Below are 21922 nucleotides of genomic sequence, written 5' to 3'. Positions count from 1 at the left end.
AATTAGTTGGGTGACATTTTACTGGCCTGACATTTCAATGGTTCTGGTTGAGTAAAACAAAAATACACTCCTGAAACTGTGCCTCACAATCTACTGGAGCCAGGGAAAACCAAAATCAGTGCATTGGCATGGCACCACTAATTTGCCCAAAAGGTCCATTAGTTCCTCAATTTTTGTCTTAGCCTTGGCCTCATGTCTTTCTGGGCCAAGGGATTTACAGGGTAGAGCTCTTATGGAGAGCTAATGAACTAGAATTGCTTTGTTCTGTATTGGACATGCACAGGAATGCCATCAGCTGGTTAGAAGGCTAATGATCAGACTGCATACTCATCACAGCTTGGTCTATGGCCAGGCAATCAATAGAAACATGACCTATGTAGAATGCAACCCCAGTATTTTAAGAAAAGTTATAAGAAATGGTTTTAAATAAAGGCAAATGTTACTCATTTTGTTCACATCAATTTCACAAGAAAGTCAAGCACCACTAAGAAGATCATTCTTATACTGTGATGTCAGTGTTTCAGTATGTTTCAGTAACTTAACAACATTTATAATTCATTAGAAGAAGCCAACAGTAACAATACCTTTTTTATAAAAGACCTTTAGAAGATGAGGTGCCCCAAATACTATATTCTCAAGGGGCAGCTGGTATAGAACACTAAAGATTTAAGGAAAGAATGTAATGTCGTAGGTCCATTTCCCTTATTCATTTATTACCAGTGGAGGTTTTGTATCACTGAAAACATCATGTTTAAGAGTATGCATAGAAAAAATTTATTTGATTCCTTTAACTATCATAATCTCAGTCACTGTCATCCCAAGGGCGCCAAAGGATATCACAGGTTTGTCTTCAAACTGGCTATGAAACCTCACACCATTTATATCTGCTTTAGACATCTTGCTCTTAGGATATCCTGAATTTCATCATTTCTGGAAACTGAACATCAAGGAAGTCTGTTAGTGTGCTTTAGCAACCAAGGATTTCAACTGTTACTGCTAGATTTTATTGAAGGCCAAAAATTTTAAGTGCCCAGGGCCAAGCTTCCAGAAAATAGAGTTTTCATTCTGTGTAGCAGCTAAACAATTTACTTTTTAAGGATACTTCGGTTGCTTGGAAACACCTTTTGTTTCCCAAGCCCATACTAACCTTAGATAGGCACAATTTAAGTCATGAAGTTGCAACAAGTAGAAGCCTAGGACCCTAAGGAATCTAAGTCATATACTTTTATTGATGCATTCATTCATTCAGCTGTCATTATTGAGTACTTACAATGAGCTAGGCATTCTGTGCTCTTTGTCCACCTGCCCCAGGTTCGATTGAATATCTACACAGGGAATTCCTCCAAGGTTAGGAGCAGAGTCTGTCCTCTTTTATATTTGTTGCAGTGTTTTCATTCCTGTAAGTGAAAAAAATACCGCCAGTTCCAAAGTTTTCTGTTTCTGCTAGGAAGCCCAGTAAACTGTAAGAGACAAATATGAGGCTCATATGCTACCTCAACATCCAGACATTCTCTAGGTAAGCATAAATATGAAGTAATCCTCTGCCCCTAGCTATTCTACTGTAAACTTGTAACTGTAATATGAGATTGGCATACAGATATCATTTTTCTTTTTTGCCACCATATATTTTGGAATATTTCTTTTTTGACCAACAAGCTGATTGTTATGTTTGTGAAACTATAAAATAATTCTTCTCAAAACTATTATGAAGAAAGTGAAAAGTCAACCCACAGTATAGTAGAAAATATCTGCAAATCATATATCTGATAAGAGACTTATAAACAAAATATATAAAGGACTTTTACAACTCAATAATCAAAAGATCAGGAAGGTTTTTTTTTTCTAAAGATTTTATTTACTTTTTAGAAGGAGAGAGAGAGAGAGAGAGAGAGAGAGACAGTGACAGAGATTGTGAGAGAAAGCACCAGCAAGGAGGAGAGGAAGAAGCAGACCCCCCACTGAGCAGGGAGCCTGATGTGGGGCTCGATCCCAGGACTTCAGAATCATGACTTGAGCCAAAGGCAGATGCTTAACTGACTGAACCACCCAGGCACCCTGAAGCAAAAAGTTCTTAATGGTCCAACAATTTTAATAAGGACTTCTCCAAAAAGGAAACATAAGTGGCCAGTAAGTATATGAAAAGATGCTCGATATCATTTGCCATTAGGAAATGCAAAGCAAAACTACAATAGGATACTTCACATCTGCTACGATGATAATAATCAAAATGACAAACAATAACAAGTGTCAGCAAAGATATGGAGAAACTGGAACCATTATAAATTGCTGGTAGTAATGTAAAATGTTATAGCTTCTGTGGAAAGTAGCTTGAATACTCCTCAAAAAGTTAAACATGGAGCTCTTATATGATCCAACAATTCCACTCCTATGTATACACCAAAGAGAAATGTAAACATATGTCCATGCAAAAACTTGTACCTGAACACTCATAGTATTATTCATAATAGCCAAAAAAGTAGAAAAATGCCTAGTGGCCAACAACTTATGTATGAATAAGTGAATATTATTTAGCAATAAAAGGAATGAATATATGCTAAACATGAATAAACCTTGAAAACATTATGTTAAGTGAAAAAAAAAAAAGATTAAAAAGACCATAAGACCATAAACTGTAAGATTCCACTGTTGTGAAATGTCTAGCATAGGTAAACCAATATAGACAAAAAGTTGATTAGTGATTGCTTAGAGGTGGGTGGGGAAAAATAAGGAATAATAGCCAATGGTTTCTTTGGCAGGAGATGAAGACATTTTATGACTTATGATAATTGTACAACCCTATGAATGTACATTGAATTAGATGCTTAAAATGATGAATTTTATGGTATGTAAATTATATCTCAATAAAGCTTCTCCCCCCCCCCCCCCCCGATAGCTGGCTGGCTTACCAGGTCCTTTATGCAGTTGAATTTATAAGGTGACACCAAGGTAAGACAAGTAAAGTTCCAGTTTGACGGCCTCCATCTCCCTTTCCTGAATCCTGATCCACTGGCTACCAAAGCCGGAAGGGGTTTGGGATAAGGTGCTTGGTCACGGGAAAAGCTGCTATGGTTGGCCCAGCAGGTGGGCAGAAGGGAAGGTTTCACTTCTTCACAATCTGAATTACATCCTTGTCCTCCAATGTATGGTCTTTACCACTTTTTGAGGATTATGTTTCACAGACATACCCCAGACCAGAGCGTATTTAAATTCTTTGATAAGATTTTTGTGATTTTTCATGCAGAAATCCTCCACTGTAGTAGGGGATAATTGGGCAACTGGCCTTTGGGTTTGGTGTAAATCCTCACTAGTTTCAGATAGTATTAGATCTTTTCCAATAGGTCATCAAAATTCCCGTGGTGATGGGCAGAAATAGGTACACAGTGAGGCACCTTATAGATGATATCCAATTCCTCAATGGAGATCTCATCAATCTTATTCAACATATAGATACAAGGGATATAAACTCTGTTTCCTTCCACCATATCGATGAGGTCGTCTGCTGTGGCATCACGCAGAGTCACATCAACATTGTGAATTTTGTATTCAGCCAGAATGCTCTTCAGTCTCAGCATCCAGCTCACTCTGAGGGCAAGTGGCCGTGAGATTAATGCCTCCTTTATCCTTCTTCTTAAAGCCAACGTTGGGGGGTTTGCTGTTCAAATGAATGCCAAAGCCTTCCAGCTCATTTTCAATTATCTTTTTATGTCCCAAGGGTTTCAGGACATCCAGAACAATCAGGATCAAGTTACATGTTTGGGCCACTGCAATGACTTGATGGCCTCTACCTTTCCCATCCTTGGCACCCTCAATGATACCTGGAAGATCCAGGAGCTGGATCTTGGCATCTTTGTATCTGATGACACCAGGCACAGTGGTCAGAGTAGTGTACTCACAGGCTGCCATCTCAGAATATACACCTGCCAGGTTACTAAGTAGTGTTGACTTCCCCACTGATGGAAAACCCACAAACCCAATTTGAACAACACCTGTCTTGGCCACATCAAAACCTTCTCCTGCCCCACCACTACCACCACCTTTTGGGGTAATGAATTCTCTACAAAGTTTAGCAAGGCAAGCCGTAAACAGCCCTAGGTAGTGTGCTGTGGCCTTGTTTTTTGAGTCAGAGCCATCTCGCTTCCATCTCTGTGATCTTCGCCAAGGTACTGCTCCTGATGGTGAGTCACTGGGAGGTCGCTGGGGAGCGTAGTGGCCTCCGCACAAATTACCACCCCCAATAAAGCTATTTTTTAAAAGATTTTATTTATTTATTCCTGAGAGACACACACAGAGAGAGGCAAAGACATAGGCAGAGGGAGAAGTAGGCTCTCTGTGGGGAGCCTGATGAGGGACTCAATCCTAGGACCATGGGATCATGCATTGAGCGGAAGGCAGACGCTCAACCACTGAGCCACCCAGGTGTCCCTCAATAAAGCTATTTTTAAAAGTTAAATTATTCTATTTCCAGAAGTTAGATTATTTATAAAAGAAAACATATTTGTAAATTTTAAAGTAAACAATTTTAAATTTGACACCAGAAGCAAAGACAACAAAAGAAAAATAAATAGGTACTACTACATCAAGTTAAAAAGTTTCTGCACAGCGAGGTGCTCAGGTGACTATTGATTCCAGTATAAGTCATGATCTCAGGGTCATGAGATTAAGCCCAGTGTTGAGCCCACTTAAGATTCTCCCCACCCCACAAAAAGAGATTCTCTCTCTCTCCCTCTGCCTCTGCCCCTCTTAGATAAACAGAAGCTGAAGGAGTTCATTACCAGTGGTCTTGTCCTATAAAAATAATAAAGAGTCCTCTATATTGAAGCAAAATGATGCTAAAGAGTAAATAAAAGTCAGAAAAATATAAAGCTCCCCAATAAAAATAAATGCATGCAAAAATATAAAAAGCAGTATCATTACAATTTTGAGAGGGGGCAGAGCTGTAAAGGAGTATAGTTTTTATATATGGTTGAATTAGGTTTGTATCAGTTTAAAAGGGACTCTTTAACCTTAGCATATTATATGTGATCCTCATGGTAAAAAACAAAGAAAATGTCTACAAAATGTATACAAAAGGAAATAATATGGAATCCAAATGTGTCACTATGAAAGATCAATTAAATACAAAGAAAGACAAAAATGGAGTAAATGAAGCCCCCCCTTCTAAAAAAAAGGCATAGAGAAAATAAATAATAATGGTAATAGTAAGCTATTCCTTACCAGTAACTGCTTTAAATATAAATGGACTTACACTCTGTAATTTAAAAGATACAGATTGGTTAACTGAATTAAAAATAAAACAAAACAGGATCTGTTTCTAACTTGTGTCTGCTGCCTAAAAGACACTCATTTTAGATTTAAGGACATACTAGGTTGAAAGTGAAAGAATGGAAAAAGATATTTCATGCAAATAGTAGCCAAAAGAGAGCAAAGGTCGCTATACTAATCTCAGATAAAATAATCTTTTTTTTAAAGATTTTATTTATTTATTCATGAGAGACGAGAGAGAGAGAGAGAGAGAGAGAGAAAGAGAGGCAGAGACACAGGCAGAGGGAGAAGCAGTCTCCATGCAGGGAGCCCGACGTGGGACTCGATCCCGGGTTTCCAGGATCACACACCCTGGGCTAAAGGTGGCACTAAACCACTGAGCCACCCGGGCTGCCCAGATAAAATAATCTTTAAGAAAAGAACTATTATAAGAGAGAAACAACATTATATAATGATAAAAGGGTCAATTTACAAAGTTGTAATAATTAAAAATACATATATATCAAACATCAAATTTCCTAGATATATGAAGCAAACATTGAAAAAACTGAAAGCAGAAATAGAAATCTTTAGAAAAATAGGACACTTCAATCCCCCACTTTTGGTAATGAATAGAGCAACCAGACAAAGGGCTAATAAGGAAATAAGAGCTTGAATAACACTACAAAACAATTAGACCTAACAGACATACACAAAACATTCTATCTAACAGCAGAATACACATTTTTCTCAAGTACACATGAAACATTTTTCCAGCAGAGATCATATGTTAGGCTGGAATGAATGAAGTGAAAATCCAGTTGGGATGGCTTCAGACAAAATTAAGGGGAATATTTGGAGAAAATGACCATAGACTCTCTTTTAAGAAAGAGATCATAGACTCTTTATTAAAAAGAGGTAGAAGGATGCCTGGATGGCTCAGCGGTTGAGTGTCTTCCTTTGGCTCGGGGCATGATCCCTGAGTCCTGGGATAGAGTCCCACATCAGGCTCCCTGCATGGAGCCTGCTTCTCCCTCTGCCTGTGTCTCTGCCTTTCTCTGTGTCTCTCATGAATAAATAAATTTAAAAAAAATTTTTTAAATAAAAAGAGGCAGAAAAAACAAGCCACAGCTAGAAGAAATACACTAGAACTAGATTCTCAGAATTCCATAATGAAATGGAGAAATTTATTTTGCATAAGGGACAACTGTGGAAAACAGATTCTTAAGAGACTAGAAGGAAGAGTTTCAAACTACATGTGTTGTGGTAAACAAGTGAAAAGCAGAGAATGTGGATACAGATGCAGAAAGGATGATAATAAATCTGTTGGCCAGAAGATGAGGGAGTTCACCTTTGATATTTTCTATTTAACTTTAGATTACTAAAATGAAGTTATTAGCTAGATTGAGGGAAGAGGGAGCCTTAAACGTTTGAGCAGAGAAAATATGATGGGATTGATTAGTAGTGTTGAGTGATCACTGGTGTTCAAAAATCTGTGCTGAAACCAGTTAACAGTTTTCTGTAATTTTCTTTACATTAGTCATTAATAAGATACAGGAATGGAGAGAAAAGATTGTTGGGTTCAATCAGAGGCAAAAAGTTACAAGATAAAGGAAAGAATAAGCCAGATACCAAAGCCATCGCTGATTGAAGATAGTGAACTAGAAGTCAGCAGTGAACAACAGTAAGTAGTATTAATTGGTGGCATAGACTTTTGCAATAAACTCAACTGAATGATGTTTTTGAAGCATGTAGGAGGAGAAACAGCTTGAATGTAGCAAGCAGAACTAAAGTGTACAACTACACAAACCTCATGCTCTTAAAATCCTAAGATATGAGGGAAAGGAATCCCCACTTAAGAGAGGTGAAAAGGAAGTCATATCCTCAGGAAACACTCTGGTTACGGTTAGTGCAAGAAAACCAATGTTTCACCAGGGGAAGTTGAGATAGTACAGAAATCCTGCAGATGCATGCTCAGTTGCAAGATGACTGAGGAAGACTTGGGAAAATGGGAAGTTGAAGACTGGGTTGAAGAAAGATTTGTAGAGAGCTACGCAAAAAAAAAAAAAAAAAGCATTTGCATGGGTATTGAGGGATAGCCTTGGATGTGTAGCTAGATGCCAATGGTTTTCCAAGTGATAATTTAAGACCAGAAAATGCTCTGTAGCAGGGTTAAAGTAGAGATTATGGAAAATATTCTAAGTAAAATGGAGGCTTAAAGATTAAATCACAGGAAGAAAAATATACCAGGGTCTCAAATGTATTGAGCTCAGTATGAATAACACATTTATATAGGGTTGTGAATGATTTATAGAGAACTACTATATTTATAAAATAAATACAGAAACTAAAACAGAAAATAAAAATAGAAAGGAAAAATACTTTTCCCTTTTTTTTTCATTCTCTTGCTGTATTTTTACATGCATATTTCCACTTAGTAGTAAATTAGCCTTGTGAAGAATGTAAAGAGGATCAATATATTTCATTAGAGGGGATGTCCAGAGCTTGAAACAGATCCATTAGAAATCCCAAGGCTTATAAATATATTGGAAGAATCAACCAAGGAAAAAATGCTCTCCTGGGCTTTGTTTTGTTTTGTTTCTTCTTAAAAAGCACAAGCTTTGAGAAGCCTTAACAACCAAGTGTGAAAAATGATGTCTAGGTTAGAAAGCAGAAAATTTTTCAGCTGTATGTAGGTAGATGTACACCAAGACAAACTGCCCCTAAATAAATCAGGATTACTTTTTACAGTTATGTGTACCTGTGCAATAATTTGTTGTAGAATTTACGGTCCATAAATCCAAGGAGCTATGCCATTTATTCTATAGGAGCATTTTTATCCCTGAGAAACAAATCCAGGATTTATAAACATAAGGTAGGAAAGTATATATTCACTTAGGATATTAGAAACTTGGGAAACATTAGGTTAATCTTATAAATTATTACTGTTACAGATTTGTAGGTAATGGATAAAATCTCTAGCTCAGTTTACTCTTTAAAGATTCCTATTAATTAAACCAAAGAATGTTTATTAAATTCTACTAATAGCTAACAGTGAAAATACACTGCTTTGTCATAGTTTATTTTCTCCATTCTATCTACTCATATTATTGATACAAGGTAGTAATCAAATGCCTGTTACTCAGTATATTATGTTAGGCATAACATATAGTAGTATCTGACTGCACATGCTCAGATAATCCTATGGGGAGAAGAAAAAAAATCCAGGTAATAGTTGATTCTTTGTGCCAGGCATTCATTGTATCATTTAATCTTCACTCTATGAGGTTAATATTATTATACCATTCTTGTTGTTTTACAGATAAAGGGGAAATATTTTAAAGGAGCCTATCAAAGTTCTAGAACGTATGCTTATGCTTAATTTTATGGAAGTCAGGCAGGTAATCATGTAAACCCTTGAGAATTCCCGACTTATGCAGCACTATGCATTTGCAGAATAAATTAACTGCAAATTCTGAGGACTTCATCAGCTAGTCCTTCAATTTTTATTAAACCAAGTGTGACAATCATTGTCAGTAAAAGGTATGACCAGAAACATTCTGAATGGTTTCACAAATGAATACAGATCTAAATCAACACTGAATATTTCCTTCAAAAATTGTATCTTTTGCCCTATCCTGAAACACTCCAGATTCAGGTAATATTTAAAATAAATGATCTTCTGTGCTAATCATATAGCAAGATATTTTCCATTCTCAAGAACACTTTTTTAATTTGGAGGAATAAGGTGACTACCCCAGGAGTGGAAAATCCATTTCTATCTTTTTTATACAGCAATGTAGATTTCAAGTCACATCAGCCGTTTGACATTTGGCTTCTCAAGCACCTCCATTGTGCTAAATGCATCCTTTAACCATCAAGATATTCTGGAAGACTTAAAAAACTATTTTCCTCACTTGGCAGGATGAGCACTGGGTGTTATGCTATATGTTGGCAAATTGAACTCCAATAAAAAAATTAAAAAAAAAACTATTTTCCTATTGACATTTAACATTGTTTTGGACAGTTCTTAACAACCAAGAAACAAGTGTACTATTTATTAACTTTATTAAACCTCCTTAAAATTTATATATAAATTTAAAGAGAAAAAAGCTATGATGCTTTAGAGCTAGTTGTAATTAGAAAAAAAAAAAAGCCAACTGGTTGATTTTTTAGAAAGGAAAAAAGATACAATGTACCAATTCCAGATTTTTTTTCCTGTGTTTTAAATATATTTAAGTAAGATTTCTAAAAATTACAAAGCATTTCCTTAAACTTCTAGTGTTGAAGCATTAAAATTAAAAACTTCATTTTTTACATTGTCGATTTAAATTTCTTCCATTATGAATAGAATCTTTAACGTACTTAAAATTCTAAATTTCACCAATGTTCTGGAAATCACTGAAAAAAAACTATTCTATGGAGTGGATGTGGAAGAATTCTAATGTAAGATATTCCTTTTTCAAAATTATGCCAAAATATGACTTTAGTTATACTTGGAAGGTGAAAAATGGTTGACAACTGCTTTCAAGTTTAAAATATGAGGCTTTAATTAATGTTTTAGACTATTTAACCTGTGCATTATGTCTTAATTTTAAAAAATTACACACCATTTTGAAATTTCAATAACCTTGTGAATAATAAGGTAACTTTATTGTAAGAACTTTATTTTATATCAATACACTAAACTTTTAAATAGGGGGTGTTAATAGGTTTCTTTTTACCATAGAAAGTGAAATTGATCTTAAATTTTAAATACTGATAAGCCAAGCAAATTTTAGAAAAAGAAACACAATCTGGTATAAGCCAAGTACAGAAGGCCTCCAAGATTTTGAAAAACTGTAACATTCAAAACCATCTAGGCATTACCAGTCATGATTTCATTTACAATGTATGATCTGTTGGCTATTTGTTAAATATTATTGTAAACATGATAGGACAGGTCAGAGTGTTTCACTCTGGTCACACAGGAAATGTTTTACAAAGAATGCTAAGTCAGCATTTTCATATTCATAGGTAAAGACCCTAGGAAACAGTAACATATGCACATACATTTTCAAAGAGCAAATTCAGGTCTGCCTGCAGGGTTCACTCATAGTTCCCTTAGTTTACTACCAGGTCACAGGTGTATCATTTTGAATTTGTTGGGTGGAAAATAAAGTTTGGTTATTTAAAAGTTAGAAAACTACTTTTCGACTTTTAAAATCTCCTCTTTGTCTTTTGGAGTTCAGTAAGGAGTCTTCAGAAAGCAAGAAGAGCCATTATAAAGCCAGATATGTATTATGACTTTATTCCTTAGGAATTAGTTTGAGGGTACCTAGATGGCTCAGTGGTTGAGCATCTGCCTTTAACTCAGGGTGTGATCCTGGGGTCCTGGGATCTAGTCTCCCATCCCTCTGGGGAGCCTGCTTCTCCCTCTGCCTGCATCTCCGCCTCTCTCTCTGTGTCTCTCATGAATAAATAAATAAAATATTTAAAAAAAAAATTAGTTTGAGTGATGTTACTGCTTTAGGATTCTTACAGACATATAACCACATTTTTTCTCTATTTTTCCACGTTATAATTTTTTCTGATTATAATCAGATGTTATAAATAGAAAATTTGGAAATTACAAAGCATAAAATATAACATTTTATAGGAAATGGAAGGAAACAAAATATAATTGATATAACATAGCCCATCACCCACTAATACAGAGATAGTGTGATTAGTGTGAAATTTTTATTTACTAAGATCCTTGTTCAGGGGCACCTGGCTGGCTCAGTTGTTTTAGCATGCAGTGCTTGATCTCAAGGTCGTGAATTCAAGCTCCATGTTGGGTGTGACTTAATTAAAAAATCCTTGTTTAAAAGTCACTGGTTTGTAGCTATAGTATTTTTCTTACCAAGGACAAACTTATTCTCCCTGTTTTTCTAGATATAATTCCAGGTGAACAGGAGAAGCTGGCAGAGTAACAGAGAAGCCCAGTCCTAGAGAAAACATGCCACTCAACATGAATCTAGTTACAGATGGGAAGTCACGATATTCAAAGAAAAATTCCATGCTTCCTTCCCAGTCTGTGAATGTATCCCAGTTATCCTGGAAAGATGTACATTCTTCAAATGATTTTCCAGTAATTTTTTTCTCTAGTAAGAAGTCTTGAGTTGAATCCCATGGGCATTTCTTTCATGATCCCTGGGTCCATATACATTCTTTCATATTTATGGAGAAATGCTGGGTACTCTGATTTTGTTACAGATTTAAATGCTTTGGATTTAATTTAAATAAAAAAATAAACACTTTGGATTTGAGATGATGCTTTACACAACTCTCCAAAATTTGACAAGAAATTTAGTATTAAAAAATGTTGTAGGAAAAGTATAGAGGAAGTTAAAGGATTACTTTTGAATACAGCAATAATTTAAGGAATAAGTTTTCTGACACTGAAGTTTCCTTTGATGAAAGTCATTGTTAACAAACAAAACCCAAGAAATCAAATGAAACAGAGTTGTCTGAGTATGTGACTGTGGCAACTTTTTTCTGACTTGTATCAACTGAAAATAAACTGGGAATAGCCTTGGAAAAGACAATAAAGTTGGAATATTTGTTTTCTTTTTTTTTAAGATTTTATTTATTCATGAGATACAGAGATAGAGATTGAGAGAGAGAGAGAGAGAGAGAGAAATGCAGAGACACAGGCAGAGGGAGAAGCAGGCTCCACAGAGGGAGCCCAACATGGGACTTGATCCCAGGTCTCCAGGATCAGGCCTTGGGCTGAAGGTGGCGCTAAACCGCTGAGCCACTTGGGCTGCCTGGAATATTTGTTTTCTTGAAAACAGCCTCCTCCTTTTCTCTGTCAGACTCCTATTATCATTTTAATTTCCTCACTGTAACATGAAGCAGAGGTAGTATCAGATAGACCCATTTATGTTTCTTCATTTACCATTAGTGATAATATTTTAGTGTGATTTTTCTTATTTTATATATTATATTAAATTATTCTAGAGTTTACATATTAGGTCTTATAACTCTACTTGTGGAATAAAACTTATCAAGTAATAATTTTTAATTAGCAGACAGGGAGCTATGTAAGCGAGATGGAGGGGCAAGTAGCAATTCTCAATTCATGGATGATGCGCTCACATGTGCTTTCCTAAAGACACAAATAATCAGAGTTTTCAGGATGGCTCCATTTTCTGCATGATTGAAAGGCCCATTTTAAATGATGGTGCCAGAAAACTGTTTGGGGGAACTGCTAGTGGCAGGAGCAGTATAACTTTCTACCATGTACTTCTGTGAAGATGTGGATCTCTCACCACTGTGATGCCTGCCCCCACTCCGCCCCAGGGTACCCATTCCTCCAGATCTCCAGGCTACTTTATCTTGGCATCCCCAGAGGCTGGCATGTGGAAGGCTCCTAATAACTCTTCTTCAGATTCATATTTGATACCTTTCCAAATATCTGGGTCTGAAAATGTACTTCCTGCCTTGCCACTTGTCTCCATGCCTAAGCCTATTTATCTATAGAACTCAAAGTATTCCCTTGAATCCAGTAGAGGCATCTCTATGGCTCTTGGCTTATAATGGCATCTTTCTTCTGTACTTTTGTTGTTAAACAGAAATGGGGAGCAGTATTTAAGGTTACAAACTTAGGAGCCAGTTAGGCTAGGCATACATATAGTAAATAGCTGGTAACAAATGGTGTAGTGCTTTTATAATATCTAGCTTACACTGCACCTTGCATATGCAGAGAAAATTTACTTTATTTATTTTGCCAGAAAACATTCTGGTTCTTTATCCCCAAGTTACTGCCTTCCTGTTAATGAGGACAAACCCCAATCTATAACTAGTCCAAGCTTAGTCTAACCTATGAATTAAAAAGGACACTCTACATAGTAATGTTTAGACTCTTTTAGATTAAATTCTTGGATTCTCTGAGAAGACTCTCCACTTACACTATAAGATGGCTTCAGAGAGGTAGAGAAGAGTTCTGCTTATGAGATCCTCAGTATTCTCTGGTTTTCTGGATGAGGGTTCACCTGGATGTGCTTGCCCTGGTGAACAATCATCAATCAAGCCCAAGCTGGGCTCTCTGGTTTGGTCAGGGCCTGGTAGTCATTACCTGCCAGCCTCAGTCTCAGTTTCCAATGGAGCCACAGACTCTTCTAAAGTCTGGCTGGGGCTTCCAAGCCCTAATGTGGTCTGTCATATCACCCTCATTGCATCCCGCTCCAGGATACCACCACTCTGGTATAAGTGTTCTAGCTGTACTTTCAGCTGCTTCTATGTCACATTGGAAACAAGTGTAATAGTTCCCTCTGTCTGACCTTGCTGATCTGCTAAATTGATGTGGCTGTAACCCAGGTTGCAACAGCAGCAGCCTGTGATAGGACCTTTTGTGTCTAGGGTCTTAAAGACTGTGTGTGATGTGAAATTGTATGGGATGTGTGTGGTATGTGCATATGTGTGGTGTGAGCTGTGTGTGTGTGGCATGTGGGAATGTGAGATATAAGTCCATGTTTCTCACTCTTCTCTTTCCCTTTCTCTTCCTTTGCCAAAACCAAAAGAGTGGTCTTTCCCCACTTCCTCTGCCTTGCTTGCCTAACATATCTTCTTCTGAAACAAGAAATAAAAAAATTAAGGAATTCTGAACAATACTTTTACAATAAACTAGCTTATTTGCAAAATTCTGTTGCTGAGTGTTGGAAGCTGAATAATACCTTAGTCTTTCACATTGTATTCCTTTCTAATAGATGCTCATCTCCATTCTGATGAATGGATGCTTCATATGGTCATGTGCTCATAAAGACAATAGAAAAAGTACATTAACAATTTTCAAAATTTTACTTCCTTTACCCTTATGATCCCAATCTTCAACGCATACTACTTCATTACACTACTTTGGGTTACCTTTTCAGTAGATGAAACAGAACACTTTCATCTTTTAGAGTGGTATAGAAATAGAGTAGTTTGCAGGAAAAGCATTTGGATAGGAGAATTGGAGGCTACATAAATAATCTTTAGGCTACTCTTAGTCTAAAATTCTACTGCTATGATTCCAAGATTCAGAAATTCTCTATCCAATTTCTACTCTTATTGATCCAAAACTATGTTCCATTTTAATTTCAGTCCTTGCTCCCATACAATCTATTTTGATATAGCAGCCGAAATGACCCTTCTAGAATGTAAATCAGTTTATGTTTACTTTGCTCAAAACTCTCAAATGGCTTCCCATTTCACTTATAATAAACCAAAAATTTTACCATGGCTCATAGAGCTCTGTAGGTGTCCTGGTACATTCCCAGCTTTGATTTCATTTCCATCCACTTTCTCCTAGTCCTTGATCACCTGCCTCAGTGGCCACCTTGCTGGTTCCCCAGAGTGTCAAACAACAACAAGAAGAACAAAATAATCACCTTTTTAAAAATGACACATAGAAAGAAATATGAATGACTTTATGATTCAGTACACATAAACATGTATTCACAATGAAGGAAATACCTTATGAAAAACTATGTTTACTTTCTGCAATGAACTCTGACATCTTGTTTTCAAGTTGAATTTATTCTGTTCTACATTTTGTTTAAAAAATGCTCTTGATGGACTAAATTCATCATATTATCCACAGTTTGAATGGCAACTCATGTATCAAAAATAATATCTTCCCTCTCAACTCTAAAATAGTAGCGTCTTTTAGACTCTATTTCCCTATTCTGCTTATTTTTTCCCTCATAATATTTGCCAGTCTATTATATCATACATATGTTTACTGGATTAATTTTATCTCCTTACCTGACCACCCTAGTGTTAACCCAGAAATAAGCTCTATGAACATAGGGGCTTTCAATATTTTGTTCAGTGATGTATCTGTAGTGCGTAAAACACTGCTTGGCTTATAGAAGGTGCAAAATAAGTTTGTGAAATAACAAACTGTAGAGAATTCATGTAATAGTTAAGAGCTTGCAACATGGAGCTGAAGCGCCTGGGTTTAAATCTCAGTTTTGCAACTTCCCAGTGCTTCACTTCGAACAAGATATATAAACCTTCTGTATTTTAGCTTACCCATTCTAGGGATGATAATGAGCCATTACATAGGTTATTGTGCGATTATGAACATTAAATTAATTTGTGTAACATACCTAGAACAGTGCCTGACAGAGTAAGTGGTAAATAAATTTTTGCTATTATTATTGCCATTGTTTACAAAATGAGATTAATACAGAAAGTCCTAGATCTGGAAGTGACTTTAGAGATGTCATTATTAACCATCTTGATTAATTAATAACACAAATACTTGACTAAGATACAAAACTTTTGTGGAGTGTTTTGATGATAAATGATGCACCTACCACAGACATACCTCCAATAATTCTCACATGTAAAGTGATAGGTAAGTACAAATCTAAGTCCTTGTAGAAGGAGCTTTCATTAAAAAGACACAGGAGGAAAAAGGAAGTTGTGCAGAAAAGAGGCTTCACAGCCTCTCAGTAGGTCCCTGTAGAGAAATAAAATTGCCTTTACTTTCTCAGCATTCCAGTACAAAGCTCTAGCTCCCCTGAGACTCTTCATATACCATGAGAATTATATCTGTAGCCATTTGTCTAGTAAATTGCTCTGATTCAAAAGGATAATAAAACTCTTATCTTGGCAAGAGGTCTGACGGCTACAACTTCGAATAGTTTCCTGTCAACATTTCAATTTCCATAAAGCCTGGAACTGCTATCTTTCTGTGTTTTCCTTTCAAGAAGGAATTAGGCAGTCTCTGGAGATAGTCTCTGGCTTCTCCAAAGGTTTCATTTACATACCAAAGGACTGGAGCAGGAAGGAGACCCTCTCAGGACATGAATAGACATGTGTCTCCTACCACTTTATAAGCAGAGAAAAGTAATTTTCTCCTTCCTTTTGCCCATGGATGAATCTGGCCAGTCAGGTAAGACAACTGACTTGGCTCTTATTTTGTCACTCTAGGGGTAGCGAATAGGGCATAGGGAGAATAACTTACTTATTATTTACAATGAAGTACCTAATAAGAAATCTATCTTTGATCCAGAACATCTCATGTATGGATTCAGGAGAATATGAATAAATGTGAAATAACAACAGTACTGGGGTGCTTGGGTGGCTCAGATGGTTAAGTGTTTATTTTTGGCTCAGGTAATGATCTCTGAGTCCTGGGATGGAACCCCCACATTGGGTTCTTGGCTCAGCAGGGAGTCTGCTTCTTCCTTTCCCTCTGCCTCTTCCCCTACTCGTGCGCACTCTCTCTCTCTTTCTCTCTCTCTGTCTCAAATGAATGAATAAAATCTTTTAAAAAACGAAAACAAAAAACCATAACATTCAATTTTTTTTCAGATGAGTGAAGGAGCTGGGTTCCCCTTTAAAGTAAATGTAGATTTCATTTTCTTTAACAGAAGTAATCACTGTAAACACCTCAAAATTATTTTCCATTCACTAGGAGACTTAGCCATAGTTGATAAAATAAAACACAATGGCTTCAGATTAGAGTTGAGTTCCTCATTAGGCTTGTTTCCACATCTGTAATATGAGAACATTAAGAATACATACCTAATAAATTTATTGGAGTATTAAATCAGATACTCAGCTATATGAGTGAACTTGGAAGCAGATCCTCCATCCTTCAAACGACTGCAATGCTGAGAGTTTTATTCCAAATACAAGAGAGATCCTGAGCCAGAATCAGTCAGCTAAATGGCTCCCAGATCCCTGACCCTCAGAAATTTTAAGACACAATAAATTTCATTGTTTTAAGCTACTAAAATGTAGTATAACTTATTACACCATAATAAATAAGGAATACAGATACTATATGTAAAATAATTTTCATAATATTTGGCATATATTCCAATAAAAGTTGGCCAACTGCAGCAGGAGCAGCAGCGCCTAGAGGGAAGAAATGTGATTACATAGCTGGGTGCTCATGAATGCAAAGAAAAGAGCTGTTGTATTTAAAAACAAAGCCATTCTACCAACTGCATAAAAGCCAAAGACAATTTTCATAGCATGATAATAGTTTGACCTCTACAAGCAGATACTGCAGATACAATCCCTTGTTTGAAGGACAATGAGAGTATAAACTCTCACCTGGCTCTCACCCAAAGAATCACTTCTCTAAAGTACTTTATATTTCTGACCCACTCCTGAAATGCAAAACAGAGAAAGTTTTTCCTAAGGGGAAAAGATCAGAAATCCTTTAGACCAAAGAGTAAAAAAAAAAACAAGCTTTTTTCTTCTGTGACAGTAATAAAAACAATAATGTCTTACATGCAAACATACATATATGACATATACCAAACTGGCACAGAGGAGAATCTGTGTTCTAGTGTCATAATTAATAAGTTCAAAATGCCTTTTTTTGTGCCAGTAAGTTTATATATCCATATATATAAAGACTAATAACATGGGGGCGACAGAGGACAGAGACCAAACTGCAGTGTGAAAAAGATAATTGCACAAGCCCATGATATTTCTTAACAGAGACATGGCAAAGTCAAAAGCAATACCCATCAATCACTATTTGTCTAGAACTTCAGGTTAGTAAAAGTGACTAGGACAGATGAGCAATGGTTTATTTATTTATATGTCACTTCATTTGCACAGTACACCTGTGATAGATCATCAGTGTCAAAGAAGTTTGCAGTTTAAAAAGGAATGAAATATTTCCATGCCTGTCAGTAGGACCATGAGTAATAACCATTTTTTCTCCTGTTTACTCATTTTAGAAATCACTGAATCCACCACAGTCATTTCCAATAGCCCAAAACAATATTCAACAAATCATAGATTTGAACTGCCTAAAATATTATAATGCTTGACATTTATCCATTTTTTAGAGGAATATTTGTGATATTTCCTTCTTAGACTGGTTTGAAAACTGGTTCTAACTTGCCTTTCTTCCTACCATATCACCTTCTGCACACCATTTCTAGGTTAATGGAAATACTTGCCCTTAATTGCACTACTCTATCTGATTCTATTTCAGGGCTGCATGTTTAAAGACATCCAGTATTTCAAGAATGCCACATTCAACCTCTGAATTGCCACAGACAACAAGATTCCTAAGTAGAAAATCCATTAGAATTGAGACACACACACACACACACACACACACCTACAGCTAGTGGAACTAATGAGTGACTTGGTAAATGTTACAGGATATAAACTCCATATTTAAAAAAGCAATTCTATTTATATATTTTAATAATAAAAGAAATTGAAATGAAAACATTATTTATAATACATCAAGAGTATGAAACACTGTGGAATAAACCTGACGAAAGATGTTTAAAATCTTTACATTTATGGTTACAAAACACTGAGATACCATATTCTGAGTTCTGAAGACTCAATACTGCTAACCATAAATTCTTTCCAAATTTATCCAGTTTAAGGTGATCCCAAGAAAAACATTAGCAAGACTTTTTATAGAGTTTGACAAGTGATTCTAAAATTCATCTAGAAATTCGAAGACCCTACAATTACTCAAAACAGTTAAAAAATATTGGGAAGAACTATCTTTACTTGATTTTAATATATACTATAAAACTCTGGTAATCTAGATAGTATGGTATCTGTGTGAAGACAGAAAGTATCAATGGATCTAAATTAAGTTTCCAGAAATAGACCCACACATATATGGGCAATTAATTTTCTTAAAAGGTACAAATGAAATTCACTAGAGAAAGGATAGCCTTGTAACATATGGTACTGGATCTACTGGCCATCTATATGCAATTAACTTCAATCTGTATCTTCTACAATATACAAAATCTACTTAAAGTGGATCATAGATCTAAATGCAAAACCTAAAAGAAAACAGCTGAGAATATTTGTGCCTTGGTTCTGGCAAAGATTTATTAATGGTGACACCAAAAACAAGGTCCATAAAAGAAATGATAAATGAGACCTCAAAATTAAAAATACTTGCTTTATAAAGGAATGAAAATACAAGGCAGAAATTAAAAAGAAAGTATTTTTAGTCATGTATTTGATAAAAGATTCTACGTACAACAAAGAGCTCACAACACTCAGTAAGGAGAAAATCCATTAAAAAACCAATTTTAAAATTTGAAATCCATTTTTTAAAGATTTTTAAAATTTATTTATTCATGAGAGACACAGAGAAAAGCAGAGACATAGACAGAGGGAGAAGCAGGCTCCCCACAGGAACTGGATCCTGGACTGGGATCATGCCCTGAGCCAAAGGCAGATGCTCAACCACTAAGCCACCCAGGAGTCCCTTGAAATCCATTTTTAAATGGGCAAAATATTTGGGCAATTCAAAGAAGAGAGCTAAACTACCAATTACCAGTAAATAATCTCAGTATTATTAAAGAAATGCAAAATAACTCCACAGTGTGACACCATTAAAAGTCTATTAAAATGCCTAAAATTAAAAAGTCTGACCATTCCACGTTTTGACAAGATGTGGAAAAAAATGGCACTCATGCCTTCTGGTTGGAATATAAAATGGCATGACTAATTTAGAGCCAGTTTTGGCAGTTTCTTAAGAAGTTAAACATACAACTACCATAGGACCCAGTTATTCCACTCCCAGTTATTTTCCAAGGGCAATGAAATGTGTACACAGAAAGATTTGTGGCTGAATATTATAGCAGCTGTATTAGTCATTAGCTCCAAACACAATGTAACTAAAATATTTCTTAATAGGTAGATGAATAAACAGATTGTGGTATATCTATACAGTCGGCTCGAAGAGACAACTGCATGTAACATCTTGTATGAATCTTAATTATGCTGAATGAAAGAAGCCAGATAAAAGAAAGTATATAATGTAAGTTTTTTTTGTATAAAATCCTAGGAAATTCAAACTAATTTATAGTGACAGAAAACAGATCAGTGTTGCCTGAGAATCAAGCCAAAGGAAACATGAATTAGGGAGAAAACTCAAATTTTGAGCATTGAAAAATGTACATTATCTTTATTATACCGGTTTCACAAGTGTAAGTATGTATGTGAATTCACAGGACAATATACTTTAAATATGTATATTACACACTATATCAGTTGTATCTCAATAGAATTATAAAATCAAGAAAGACACAGGCGGTCTTTCTAATCCACCTACATGCTATTTATAAGAGATATATTTAAAACATTCACACATGGAAAGTTTGAAATAAGAAAGAATAGAAAAATATACCTTGCAAACAATAACTAAAAGACATTCACATAGGCAGAATTATAACTATTCTGTATCTTGACTATGTCAATATCAATAGTGATATTGTAATTTTGTAAGTATAAAGATGTTATCATTGGGTAACATGAGGGAAGAGGGTTCCTGAGGTCTCCTTGAATTCTTACAACCGCATGTGAATTTATAATCATCTGAAAATAAAAAACTTAATTAAAAAAAAAAGTCACGTAGCCATATTACTATCAGGCAAATTGGCTTTAAGGAAAAAAAGAATACTAGAGGAAAACAGGTAAGCTTTAACAATAATTAAAATTATGTAAAGAAGACACAAAGAATTTAAGTTTGCATATACATAATTAATAAGTCTAAAATTTCAGAGCACAAGGAGAATGAGACTAATCAGTAACCACAGCTACATTTTTAGTCAATGATAGAAGAAGCAAAAACCAGTAAGAATGTGGAGAACTTTAAATATGGCTTAAACTATCTCGAAGACTGGTCACATTTACATTTATATGTGACTGTCCTCAGATAATTTATTCAATGTCTATGAAGAAGAACCCCCTTTTTGGCATTGTTATGTTTTGTATGCTTGCGGAATAAAAACCTAGATGGTAAACAATGTGCATATGCTAGGGAAAATGCTATGTCTGTGGGGAGGGGTTTGGGTGACTTTTAAGTATTACAGATTTAAATGAATAGTACTGTTATTTTCAGCTATACTTCTTGTTTCCAAGAGTCATCATACTAGCCTCTTCAACAGTCTTCTGGACAGGTGCCTCCTCTTGGTTTGAAGCTCTCACCGAGAGCATTCTAGATGCTTATCTCTTTCACTATGCTTTGTACCTACTCTAATCCATAAATATTTTAATGTCACTCATTTAGCTGTGCTTCTCTCTTCCTTTGTGGTTGTGTGGTTATACTTTTAATAACATCATCCAGAAAAGAGTAGATATAGTATATGTTCTTTATATGTTCTTATTAAGTGGAATCCAATTGATACTTATGAAATTTAGTCATGATGTCAGATTTGTAAAAAATTAATTATTTAAAGATCTCTTTTATGGTCACTGAACATCACTTCATTGCTAATTTCTTGTATTTCTGCCCCCGAACTTCAATAGGAAAACTGAGTGCAGATGTGTGTCTATCACTTGCTATGTGATTTTCTTCATATTGTGAGGAGGAAAACTTTATCTATTTTAAATCATAATTTCCATAGATTAAAATCACTTAGATAGGTCCCTGATAATCTATAATCAGCATGTAATCGTAGAGCATATGAGTCATCATAAAAATCACACACGCAAATGGCAAACTGAAATGAAACTGGGACAGATATGGAAATGGCAGCAGGCAAGCACACAGGGAATGAGTTTACAAGCACAAGTGCTCATTAGTAGGAAATAATAAGTAATTAGATTAAGTGAAGCAAAGAAAACATAGCTGAAGTATTAAAAATCCGTTAAACTACAAGAATACTTGTGCAAGATGAGACTGTCAGGAGAGGGGCTATGGAAGTTC

The 21922-nt window shown here is 35.6% G+C and overlaps 1 pseudogene; it reads right to left on the bottom strand.

The window, feature by feature from the left end:
• Positions 1–3100: 3100 nt before the first annotated feature.
• LOC140642022 (developmentally-regulated GTP-binding protein 1 pseudogene) lies at positions 3101–21210 on the bottom strand (annotated as a pseudogene).
• Positions 21211–21922: the final 712 nt, after the last annotated feature.

This window comes from Canis lupus, chromosome 10 (assembly GCF_048164855.1).
Source record: "Canis lupus baileyi chromosome 10, mCanLup2.hap1, whole genome shotgun sequence".
Taxonomy (NCBI): Eukaryota; Metazoa; Chordata; class Mammalia; order Carnivora; family Canidae; genus Canis; species Canis lupus.
The sequence above is the reverse complement of the archived record's forward strand: the minus strand, read 5'-3'. Positions and strand labels throughout refer to the sequence as shown.